This window comes from Arachis hypogaea, chromosome 15, assembly GCF_003086295.3.
Source record: "Arachis hypogaea cultivar Tifrunner chromosome 15, arahy.Tifrunner.gnm2.J5K5, whole genome shotgun sequence".
Classification (NCBI taxonomy): domain Eukaryota; kingdom Viridiplantae; phylum Streptophyta; class Magnoliopsida; order Fabales; family Fabaceae; genus Arachis; species Arachis hypogaea.
In genome coordinates this window covers 138,545,949-138,559,260 of record NC_092050.1, presented here as the reverse complement: position 1 = coordinate 138,559,260, position 13,312 = coordinate 138,545,949, and the positions used below count along the sequence as shown (strand labels likewise).

The window sequence follows — 13,312 nt, the reverse complement described above, 5'->3', positions numbered from 1 at the left end:
CACTACTTAACCATAATTATTTCATTCTTGTGTGTTTACTTCTTTATGATTGTGATCTATATTTTATTTTATCTTATATGTCCAACATTTATTATATTTGCATGCCTGCACATGATTGAGGCCATTATTTGTTTAAACTCACTTATCCAAATTAAGCCTACCCTTTTCAATTACCTTTGTTAACCACTTTGAGCCTTTAAATCCCATTTGTTCTATATTTTACCACCTTACTAACCTTAAGCTGAAAAACAATTGTATATCCCAAATTGAATCTTTGGTTAACTTAAGATAGAATTGTGTGTGCTAGTTAAGTATGGGAAATTGTGGGAACAAAAGTTGTTAAGGGAATGTGTCATGAGAATTTAATGGGAATTTGGATACCTACTCATGTGAAACTATAAGAATTAAAAATCTATGTGCATTGATAAGCTATATTTATTTTAATGTAAAAAAAATAATAATAATATATTTATATAAATAAATAAAGGGGACAAAAATTACCCCAATGTTAAATTCAGAATTCAAAGATCAATGCACATATGATAGAATCAAATATAAAGTTGATACATGAGTATGAATAGAAAAAGGGAATTCTGGGTAGCTAGGTATGAACTTTAAGATTACACTAAAAATATATAGGTTGGGTTGAAGCTTGGGTTAATTAAAGATTCAATTTATTAGCTCACTTAACCATATGTACACCCTACCTGTACCTTAGCCCCATTACAACCTTGAAAAGACCTCATGATGTTTGCATTGGTATATTAACTATTGTTGATTGGTTAGGAGAAGAACAAAAGTTAGAAAGCATGATTAAAGAAGGATAGAGTGATTACCCTATACACTAGAGATTAGAGCGTACATACATTATCAGTGAGGGTTCAATACTTGAATTTTCATGTTCCCTGCTTTCATGAGCTATCTTCTTGCACCTTTATCTGTTTTATTGTATAATGATAGAATTAGTGGAATTTGATTTGTAATTGTTTTGAAGAGCTTATTTACTTTTGATCAAGTGGGCAAGAATCATATAGTTGCATTTATATATATATATATATATATATATATATATATATATATATATATATATATATATATATATATAGGCTTGCATTGCATTTCATGAGTTTCTACATGTTCATACTTATTTCCTTATCTCCTTCAATTAAGCATGAGGACATGCTAATGTTTAAGTGTGGGGAGGTTGATAAACCACTATTTTATGGTTTATATTGTGTTTAATTGTGTGGTTTTATCATGATCCTTACCCACTTATTCATTAAATTAGCATGAAATTATAATCCCTTCCTGAATTTATAACATGTTTGAAAACTGCTTCCTAGAAACTTTAATTATGTATTTTTAATTCTCCTTTATTCCATTCGATGCCGTGATCTGTGTGTTGAGTGTTTCAAACTTTATAGGGCATGAATGAGTTGGAGATTGGAAAGGAAGCTAGCAAAAATGGAAGGAACACAAGAATTTGAGGAGATAACCAGCGAGAAGTGACGCGGTCGCATGGCTCACGCGACCGCGCGAAGGAGAGCAAATCGCAGTGACGCGACCGCATGGCTCACGTGGCCGCGCGGATTGGAAAAGCTCAGGCGACGCGGTAGCGTGGACGACGCGAACGCGTGGCAAGGAAAAGCGCGAATGACGCGTCCGCATGGATGACGCGATCGCGTGACATGTGCGATCTGCATAATCTGCAGACTTCGCTGGGGGCAATTTTGGACCTTATTTCGACCCAGTTTTTGGCCCGGAACAGCAGACTAGAGCCAGAGAATATGCAGAAACAAAAGAGAACATTCATTCTACACAGTTTACAGTTTTAGATATAGTTTTTTTCTCCTCTAGGTTTTTCTCTCTAGGTTTTAGAATTTTAATTTTGGGAATTGATCTTAGCATTGGAACATTGAGAAGAGTTATTTTTCCTCATCAAGACCTCGTCATTCTAGTTCGTTCTCTTAACTTGGTTTTATTCTTCCGTGTTCTTTGCTTTGTTCAATTTTGTCATTTGAATACTTTCATGATTATCTAATACAATGACTATTTCTTCCATTTTTATTTAATTTCCATTCCAATAAGCATGTCTTCTTTTAATTCCCTTTCATGTGTTATGGGTTTATTATTTACAATGAGCGAGTAGTTCCCTCACTTGATGGGGAGTTGATTGAAATGAACTCTTGAGTTGGAAGGATTGAAAGAAAATTTGTAATTGGGTTAACTATGGGATTGTTATCTAATCACTAACACCAATCCCTTTGAACTAAGTGGGTTGCAACTCGTGAACAGATCTAGCATTCCAACTTGTTTGATTTTCCTTTACCTAGTAAAGGATAACTAAACAGAACAACCATTAATTATAAATTAATCTTGAAATCATCCCATCAATAATAGAGATTCCAACTAATCAACTCCCAGTCAAGGCTTTTATTCATATTATTTAAATTTCCTCTTTTTAATTTTCCCTCTGCTTAACTCAACTTCTTGGAACATCTGATTAATAAAATAGCACACTTTTCTGCAACTCGTTGGGAGACGACCTGGGACTCCAAATCCCAGTAATTTTTAATTTAAACTCTCTGTGACATATTTCTAAATTGATAGGCAGATTTTTGGTGAGTTAAGAACTATACTTGCAACGTAACTATTTTAATAATTTTTAATTCACCAACTTCTGTGCCACATCACATACCGCTAGATAATATTACCGAAAAATTTGAAATTTATAGTGTGTTGCAGGATTTTGCTCTTCTGCCATTAATTACATACTGGAAAAGAAGGTAAAAATTAGGCAGAAAAGATGGTAGGCTTAGATATACGGCCCACGGTGGGCGCCAAATGTTCCTGTGTGAGTGACAGTTTCCGAGGAATATCTTGTTTTTCTATGCTCGGACTCGCTTTTTCTTTGACAAGATAAGTCAGTCTTCTCCAAGAATGGCGGCAGTGGACACCTGCAACGGCACTCCAACGCTCAAGTTAGTAAGAGTAGAAGATAAATACGAAGTTATTCAGAATGAATAACGTACCTGTGACCTAATGAGTCACTTGTATTTATAAAGTTGTTGTGTTTGGGGCAGTTATAAATATTTCCAAAACTGCTTTTGTGGAGCTTTAGCTAATTATCTCGTAACTGTGTTTTAATGACCTTGTTTAGAGAGATTTACAGAGAGATTCCTGCGCCGATTTGGGTTGGAACGTAGTTGTTTGATTTTACAGGATAAGTCCATTAGGAGAGCAAAACACGTACTCCACGTACTCCCGATGTAGCACGTGTTTAAGCAGATTCTGATTTATAGTTTTACTTGAGCCGAGTTATAGCCAACGGATCATAGCCCCCAAGCTTGATGTAACACCCTACCACACAAAGTCTTATGATTAAGTCATAAAGCTGAGGTGGCAAGGTATTATGACCTCTAAAATTAAAAAAATATAAATATATAATAATAGTTGAAAGAAATTTTAACTAGAAGCCTGTGAAGAAAACATAAGCAAGGTATTAAACAGAAAATTGTATCACTCGCGTAAGAGATAAATATGAGAGAAGAATTCCAAAGGTACATATAGCAAAGCTTTTGACTCAGCTCGCGAAGCTAGAACTGGCCAAAGAGTAACCCCAAATATATGACAAAACACCTATTTCTCCAAGTCAACCTCTAGGAGGGACAAAATACAAGGGTGGAGAATCTATATACATATATACAAAGCATAAAACAAAATACAGTAATCCCAGGATAACCAACTTCGCTTGCAGAGGAAACTCCAGACGCTCACCGAGGTGCATCTCGACCTGCATCTGAAAAATAACAATATTGTATGGGATGAGAACTGGGGTTCTCAGTATGGTTAAGGTGCCCACATATATAATAAATAAGGCCCCGAGAAAGCCAAAGCAATCCTAGAACGCCGACACTCAGATTATAAAACTTAAAAATTAAAACTGAAACCATAAATAAGGGTGGTTTTCTAGGATTCTTAAACTTAACCAAATACTATCCAAAACCCTCAATTCTAGACCTAAAAGATGTTAATTTAAATTTAAAAGTTACAAGAATAAGATAAAATAAACTAAGGAGTGCTAAAATCCATTTAGGGCCCACTTGGTGAGTGTTTGGGCTGATGCCTGGCGTCCAACTTAGGTTCTGGGCATTCAACTTGGAGAGAGGGGTGAATTTGCTGGCTTCTGGTCCCTGGCTGGCGTTGAACGCTAGTTTTGGGCGTTCAACTTGGGAGGTCAGTCCTTCTTGGGCGTTGAACTTCAGATGTGGACGTTCAATGCCCATTTTGGGCTGTGTTTCTGGAAGAGAAGTATAGACTATTATGTATTTCTGAAAAGCTCTAAAAGTTAGCTTTCTAACGCCGTTGAGACTGTGTCAATTGGACTTTTGTAGCTCAAGATATGCTCGTTGGAATGCACAAAGGTCAGGATTGACAGCATCTGCTATCCTTTCTTCGCCTCTGAATAAGATTTTGCCAAATTTGCCCAAAAATCACTTAAAATTAAAGAAAAATCATAAAAACTCAAAGTAGAATCCAAAATATGAATTTTACACTAAAAAATACTAAAACTTAATAAAATATAAATAAAATATAAATAAAATGCTAAGAAAATGTAATGAAAAAGTGTATAAGATATCCACTTATCAACCTCCCGATCTCGAGCCAAAACTCATGGACCTCCCCAATCCTTCAATACCTCATGAAAGGAACATTACCCGAGGATCCCAAGGAAGCCAAGTGCCTGAAACGTGATGTCGTGAACTACACCACAATAGTGGGACAACTTTACAAACACGGACTCTCACAACCACTCCTGAAGTGCATAGAACCTGGCGACACGGACTTCATACTTCGTGAAATCCACGAAGGATGTTGTGGCTACCATGTAGGAGAAAAAACCCTGGCCCAACAAGTTAATCGAGTAGGCTACTTCTGGCCTTCCATCATAAGGGACTCCCTCCAACTAGTCAAAAGTTGCAATACATGCCAAATCCACTCTGACTTCCACTAAGCCGCCCCACATCAGCTCCTATAACGGCGGATCGACCCTTCGAAACTTGGGGAATTGACCTCGTTGGCCCCTTCCCCATGGCCACCCAATACAGAAGTTCTTCTAGAGACACGTTGTAACCCGATTCAGGATTCCCAAGGTTTTAATCTTAAAGAAATAAGGATTGATGGTTTAGAGGTTATAATAAACTCTCGTTGTAAGTATAGTTACTAAACCAAGCAATCAACCTTTCTTACAAACGTTTTGGTTGTCACAAGTAACAAACCCCTTTAAAATTGATAACCGAGTATTTAAACCTCGGGTCGTCTTCTCAAAGAACTACAAGGAAGTATGTTCTTATTATTGGCTATAAAGGTTGTAATCGGAGTTTAGAAGGTGAGAAGCAAGTGATTTAAATGACAGGTGAGGTAGATGGCAATTAAAGTAAATGAATACTCTAAGGTAAACTTCTGGCAAGATAAGAGAAATTGGAAGTCCAACTTAGTTATCTCTCTCAACAATAATGAAAGTTGAATCTAAATCCCACTTAGTTAACCTTTACTAAAGTAAAGGAAAGTCAAGGGACTAATTAGTTTGACCTTCGAATCCTATTTATTTCCTAAGAAAAAGTTGGGATTATTGAAGTTCAGTTCAATTAGCAAGATAACAATTATGAATTATGCTGAGTTTAATAATGTTGAGTTACTGATTTCTTAACCAAGACCAAAAGGGAAAAAGTAAAATTGTTGGAATAAAAATGTCCTTAAATGGAAAGCAATGGTAACACAAATTAAGGAGAAAGCAATCAATAACTGAAATACCTCAAATAATCATTAATTCAAATCATAACATGGAAAGGTTTCATAAGTCAAGTTGGCAACATTTATAGGTACAACTAAAAGCATTAAAGTAAATATTAAACCTGGATCGAGAGTCACTCTTACAAACTAAGAGAAGTCCTAACTCCTAATCCTAATCCTAAGAGAGAGAGAGGAGAGAACCTCTCTCAAACTAAATCTAAATCATGGAAAGTGAAAATTGGCGAGCCCTCTCTGAATGGATGCGTTTCCCCACTTTGTAACCTCTGGTCTATGCCTTCTGGACTTGGATTTGGGCCAAAAAGGGCTTCAGAATTCGCTATGAGCGTTTTCTGCAATTTCTGGTGCGTGGCCTCTGTCACGCGTCCGCGTGGGTCACGCGTCCGCGTGGGTCACGCGGTCGCGTCATTCGGAGCATTTCTTTGCCACGCGGTCGCGTCAGTCATGCGACCGCATCATGTGCATTCTGCTTAAGGCGCGCGGTCGCGTCAGTCATGCGGGCGCGTCGCTGCTGAGTCGCGCTTGGCGTGCGATCGCTTTGTTCATGCGATCGCGTGGATGCCAGTTTCTTCAGAAGCTCCGTTTTGTGCTTTCCTTCCATTTTTGTATGTTTCCTTTCCATCCTTTAAGTCATTCCTACCTTAGAAGATCTGAAACTATTCAAAACACTAATCACAGCATCGAATGGAAATAAAGGTAATTAAAATAATTAATATTAAAGCATAAGAAACATGTTTTTCACATACATCACATAATAAGGAAGGGAAAGTAAAACCTTGCAATTAATATGAATAAGTGGGTAAAGGATTGAATAAATCACTCAAATTAAGCACAAAATATATCATAAAATATGGGTTTATCAAATCTCAAACAACGAAACCCAATTTATGGACAAGCGATTCAGAGAATTCCTAGAAGGACTCCACATCTCTCACCGGTTTAATTCAATTGAGCACCCACAGACAAACGGGCAAGTCGAATTGGCCAACAAAATAATAGTAAAAGGCCTAAAAAAGCGGCTCGACGAAGACAAAGGACTCTGCGCCGATGAGCTCGAATCGATCCTCTAGTCATACTGAACCTCACCCCAAACCGCAACCGGAGAAATCCCTTTTCGGCTAATGTACGACGTAGAGGCTGTCATCCTGGTGGAGGTTAGGGACCCCAGCCCACGAAGAACCATCTGAGAAAACGACAAAGAAGTAGAATGTGACCTCACAAGCGAGGTCAAAAGCATAGCCCACCAACGCGAGCTAGCTCTAAATCAAAGAAAAAGTCTAAGGTACAATTGCGGCCTGGTCCAATGGGACTTCAAACCTGATGACTTCGTCTTACGACGGAATAACATCAGTCCCCCATTCCCGGAAAACAAAAACTCACTCCCAACTGGGCGGGCCCATATCGGATAAAAATGCTGATCGGAAAAGGGGCCTGCAAGCTCGAACGACTTGACGGAACTGAAATATCGAGAACCTGGAATGCCGTAAATCTATGGTGCTACTACACCTAGGAACATCATCTCAAGCCGGGAAACAATGTATTTAAATTTCCTTTGTTTTTCCTTTTATTTTTTCTATTTGCCCCTTTTTACATTTATCATCATCGGGTACTCTTTTCTACCTACTTCGGGAGGTTTTAACGAGGCCCAACATCTTAATAAAAAATTTATTTATCTTTGTTTCATAAATACTGCCTTAACGATGGCACAAACTACACACGACTATCCCGGGAACCAATCACCTCCGAGGCCAAACAAATACAGAAATCCACAAAAATACTAAACTAAAGATGACCCACCAAGGGTCCATTACAAACGGTCCATTAAAAAGACCCCAAGTCATAAAAACGGCTTAAAACGGCCTAAACGGCCCCATCAAAACAAACAAAGTCACAAAACAGCTTAAAGTACACGGCCTAGATGACCCTGTCACAAAATAAGCAAATTCACGGCCCAGATAGCCCCATCACAAAAATAACAAGTCATATAAGCAGCTTTAAGAAAAAACGGCCGAAACGGCCCATCGCAAGAAAAATAACAAGTCATAGAAACGGCTCCAAATAAAACGGCCTAAACAGTTCCATCATAATAAAAATCCAAAATAAACTAAAACGGTAGGAAACAAACAAAGTCGTAAAACACAAGTGTTACGCCAAAATGGCCTACCAAACTTAAGAAAAATTACATAGGAGAAACTACTCCAAATCGACGATTTGGCCATCCTTAACGATCTTGAACACTCTCATCATAGACACGTCTACGCCCAGGGTAAGAACCAAATCCTGGGCCTTCATCGTCTCCTCGGTCGCGGAAATCGCACCCTTCACACCTGCCAGCAGCTCCCCTTCTCCTTCAAAACTGCTACCTCAACCTGCAAAGCCTCCGCCTCGACAAGCAAAACAGCAGCCTGGGATTTAGAATCAGAAGCTCGCTTCCTCTCACCCCCAGGTGAGACAGAAGCATAGTCTCTACCTCAGAAAGACAGAGCAACTCGGCCCCAGCATCTTCGGCATCCTTGACAGCCTTCAGAGTGCTGTCCCCGATGCCTCCAACTTTTTCTTCAGTTTGCCAATATTAGCCTGAGACTGACGCAGCTTCCCGTCCAGCACACTCACTTGGGCCATTGCCGGCTCTGCCTTCTGAACTATCACAGCGGAACGGAGGAGGGCACGATTGATGAGCGGATAATTTATACGCTTTTTGGCATTATTTTTAGTATGTTTTTAGTAGAATCTAGTTACTTTTAGGGATGTTTTCATTAGTTTTTATGTTAAATTCACATTTCTGGACTTTACTATGAGTTTGTGTGTTTTTCTGTGATTTCAGGTATTTTCTGACTGAAATTGAGGGACTTGAGCAAAAATCAGATTCAAAGGTTGAAGAAGGACTGCTGATGCTGTTGGATTCTGACCTCCCTGCACTCAAAGTGGATTTTCTGGAGCTACAGAACTCGAAATGGTGAGCTTCCAATTGTGTTGGAAAGTAGACATCCAGGACTTTCCATAAATATATAATAGTCCATACTTTGCCCAAGTTTAGACGATGCAAACTGGCGTTCAACGCCAGCTCTCTGCCCAATTCTGGCGTCCAGCGCCAGAAACAAGTTGCAAAGTGGAGTTCAACGCCCAAACTAGCACCAAAACTGGCGTTCAACTTCAGGAATGACCTCTACACGTGTAACACTCAAGCTCAGCCCAAGCACACACCATGTGGGCCCCGGAAGTGGATTTATGCATCAATTACTTACTTCTGTAAACCCTAGTAGCTAGTTTATTATAATTAGGACCTTTTACTATTGTATTAGAGATCTTTGGATCATCTTTGGATCATCTTTGGATTATATTTTGATCTATTGATCACGCTTGGGGGCTGGCCATTCGGCCATGCTTACCCTCTCTTCACTTATGTATTTTCAAACGGTAGAGTTTCTACACTCCATAGATTAAGGTGTGGAGCTCTGCTGTTCCTCAAAGATTAATGCAAAGTACTACTATTTTCTATTCAATTCAACTTATTCCACTTCTAAGATATTCATTCGCACTTCAAACTGAATGTGATGAACGTGACAATCATCATCATTCCCTATGAACGCGTGCCTGACAACCACTCCCGTTCTACCTTCGATTGAATGAGTATCTCTTAGATTACTAATACAGGGGACCGAGTCCGAGATATTGGGATCTTCGTGGTATAAGCTAGATTGATGGCGGCATTCATGAGAATCTGGAAAGTCTAAACCTTGTCCGTGGTATTCCGAGTAGGATTCTGGGATTGAATGACTGTGACGAGCTTCAAACTCACGAGTGCTGGGCGTAGTGACAGACGCAAAAGGATAGTAAATCCTATTCCAGTATGATCGAGAACCTCCAAGATGATTAGCCATGCAATGACAGCGCATCAGACCATTTTCACAGAGAGGAATAGGATGCAACCAACGACAAAGGTGATGCCTCCAGACGATTAGCCGTGCTGTGACAGAGCATTTGGATCATTTTCCCGAGAGAGATCGAAAGTAGCCATTGGCACCGGTGACATCCTTACATAAAGCTAGCCATAGAAAGGAGTAAGATTGATTGGATGAAGATAGCAAGAAAGCAGAGGTTCAGAGGAACGAAAGCATCTCTACACGCTTATCTGAAATTCTAACCAATGAATTACATAAGTATTTCTTTCCTTATTTTATTTATTATTTTCGAAAACCCCATTACTATTTTATATCTGCCTGACTGAGATTTACAAGGTGACTATAGCTTGCTCCATACCAACAATCTCCGTGGGATTCGACCCTTACTCACGTAAGGTATTACTTGGACGACCCAGTGCACTTGCTGGTTAGTTGTGCGAAGTTGTGAACCATGGTATTGGCATCATGTTTTTGGCGCCATTGCCAGGAAAAGAAAGAGCAATGAATTTTACATAATCAAAGTGTAATCACAATTTCGTCCACCAAGTTTTTGGCGCCGTTGCCGGGGATTGTTCGAGTTTGGACAACTGACGGTTCATCTTGTTGCTCAGATTAGGTAATTTTATTTTTATTTTATTTTCAAAAAATTTTTCAAAAATCTTTCAAAAATTCCTCATCAATTTTCAAAAAAAAAAATAAAAATGTTTTCAAAAACATATTTTTCTTCAGAATTTTTAAGAATGAATTCTAGTGTTTCATGAAGCATGTTGAAGCCTGGCTGGCTGTAAGCTATGTCTAATTTTTTGGACTGGGGTTTCAACTTGCCATCACAAATGAAGAGATTCTCACACACTTAGTTGCTCTATACAAAAAAAAAAAACTATCAATACCTTCTAAAGCTTGGCTGGCTATTAAGCCATGCCTGACCCTTTGATTGGAGCTTTAGGCTAAAGAGCATAAGATTCCTGGAATTCATTTTAAAAATTTTGGAATCCTTATTTTTCTTTTTCAAATTAATTTTCGAAAAAAAAATAATACCAAAAAAAATCATAAAATCATAAAAATAAAAAATATTTCGTGTTTCTTGTTTGAGTCATGTGTCATGTTATAAGTTTGGTGTCAATTGCATGTGCATCTTGCATTTTTCGAAAATTTCATGCATTCATGGTGTTCTTCATGATCTTCAAGTTGTTCTTAGTAAGCCTTCTTGTTTGATCTTTGCATTTACATGTTTTGTGTCTTTTCTTGTTTTTCATATGCATTCTTGAATTCTTAGTGCCTAAGCCTTAAAGAATTCTAAGTTTGGTGTCTTGCATGTTTTCTTGGCATTAAAAATTTTTCAAAAATGTGTTCTTGATGTTCATCATGATCTTCATAGTGTTCTTGGTGTTCATCTTGACATTCATAGCATTCTTGCATGCATTCATTGTTTTGATCTAAAAATCTCATGCATTGCATCATTTTCATGTTTTTCTCTCTCATCATTCAAAATTCAAAAATAAAAAAAATATCTTTCCCTTTTTCTCTCATCAAATTTGAAAATTGAGTTGACTTTTTCAAAATTTTTTAAAAATCTAGTTGTTTTTATGAGTCAAATCAAATTTTCAATTTGAAAATCTTATCTTTTTCAAAATCTTTTTCAAAAATCAAATCTTTTTCAAATTTCTTAGTTATTTTCGAAAATTCTAAAAATATTTTTCAAAAATCTTTTTCTTATTTTATATCAAATTTTTGAAAATAACAATAACAATTAATGTTTTGATTCAAAAATTTCAAGTTTGTTACTTGCTTGTTAAGAAAGATTCAAACTTTAAGTTCTAGAATCATATTTTGTGATTTCTTGTGAATCAAGTCATTAATTGTGATTTTAAAAAAAAAATCAAATTTTTTTCAATACCAATTTCAATCATATCTTTTCAGAAATATCTTCTTATCTTATCTTTTCCAAAAAAAATTGATTTCAAAATATCTTCTCTAACTTCTTATCTTCTTATCTTTTCAAAATTGATTTTCAAATTTGTTTCAACTAACTAACTAACTTTTTGTTTGTTTCTTATCTTTTTCAAAACTACCTAACTAACTCCCTCTCTCTCTAATTTTCGAAAATATCTCCCTCTTTTTCAAAAATTTCTTTTTAATTAACTAATTATTTCAATTTTTAAAATCTTAATTTTTGAAAATTACTAACATTTTTCAAAAACTATTTTCGAAAATTACTAACTCTTTTTCAAAAATTATTTTCGAAAATCCTCTCCCTCTCTCATCTTATTCTATTTATTTATTCATCTACTAACATCTCTTCCTTACATCACTCACCAAATTCGAACCCCCTCTTCTATCTGTGTTCGAATTTTTTTCTTCTTCTCTTCTTCTACTAACAATAAGGAACCTCTTTACTGTGACATAGATGATTCCTCTTCTTTTCTTTTTTCCCTTCTCTTTCTTATGAGCAGGGACAAAGAAAAAGGCATTCTTGTTGAAGCTGATCCAGAACCTGAAAGGACTCTGAAGAGAAAACTAAGAGAAGCTAAATTACAACAATCCAGAGATAACCTTATTGAAAATTTCGAACAAGTAAAGGAGATGGCAGCCGAACCCAACAACAATAATGCAAGGAGAATGCTTGGTGACTTTACTGCACCTAATTCCAATTTACATGGAAGAAGCATCTCCATTCCTACCATTGGAGCAAACAATTTTGAGCTGAAACCTCAGCTAGTTTCTCTGATGCAGCAGAACTGCAAGTTTCATGGACTTCCATCTGAAGATCCTTTTCAGTTCTTAACTGAATTCTTGCAGATCTGTGATACTGTTAAGACTAATAGAGTAGATCCTGAAGTCTACAGGCTCATGCTTTTCCCTTTTGCTGTAAGAGACAGAGCTAGAGTGTGGTTGGACTCCCAACCCAAAGACAGCCTGAACTCTTGGGATAAGCTGGTCACGACTTTCTTAGTCAAGTTCTTTCCTCCTCAAAAGCTGAGCAAGCTTAGAGCGGATGTTCAAACCTTCAGACAGAAAGAAGGTGAATCCCTCTATGAAGCTTGGGAAAGATACAAGCAGCTGACCAAAAAGTGTCCTTCTGACATGCTTTCAGAATGGACCATTCTGGATATATTTTATGATGGTTTATCTGAGTTATCAAAGATGTCATTGGATACTTCTGCAGGTGGATCTATTCACCTAAAGAAAATACCTGCAGAAGCTCAAGAACTCATTGACATGGTTGCTAATAACCAGTTTCATGTACACTTCTGAGAGGAATCCTGTAAGTACTGGGACGCCTATGAAGAAGGGAGTTCTTGAAATTGATACTCTGAATGCTATATTGGCTCAGAATAAAATATTGACTCAGTAAGTCAATATGATTTCTCAGAGTCTGAATGGAATGCAAGCTGTATCCAACAATACTCAAGAGGCATCTTCTGAAGAAGAAGCTTATGATCCTGAGAACCCTGCAATAGCAGAGGTAAATTATATGGGTGAACCTTATGGAAACACCTATAATCCATCATGGAGAAATCATCCAAATTTCTCATGGAAGGATCAAAAGCCTCAACAAGGCTTTAATAATGGTGGAAGAAACAGGTTTAGCAATAGCA

At 37.4% G+C, this 13,312-nt stretch overlaps 1 non-coding gene across 1 annotated transcript; it reads right to left on the bottom strand.

Moving 5' to 3' along the window:
• Positions 1-12,695: 12,695 nt before the first annotated feature.
• Positions 12,696-12,803, bottom strand: LOC112753535 (small nucleolar RNA R71). The gene has a single exon (XR_003177919.1). It is a non-coding gene; the product is annotated as a small nucleolar RNA R71 (small nucleolar RNA).
• Positions 12,804-13,312: the final 509 nt, after the last annotated feature.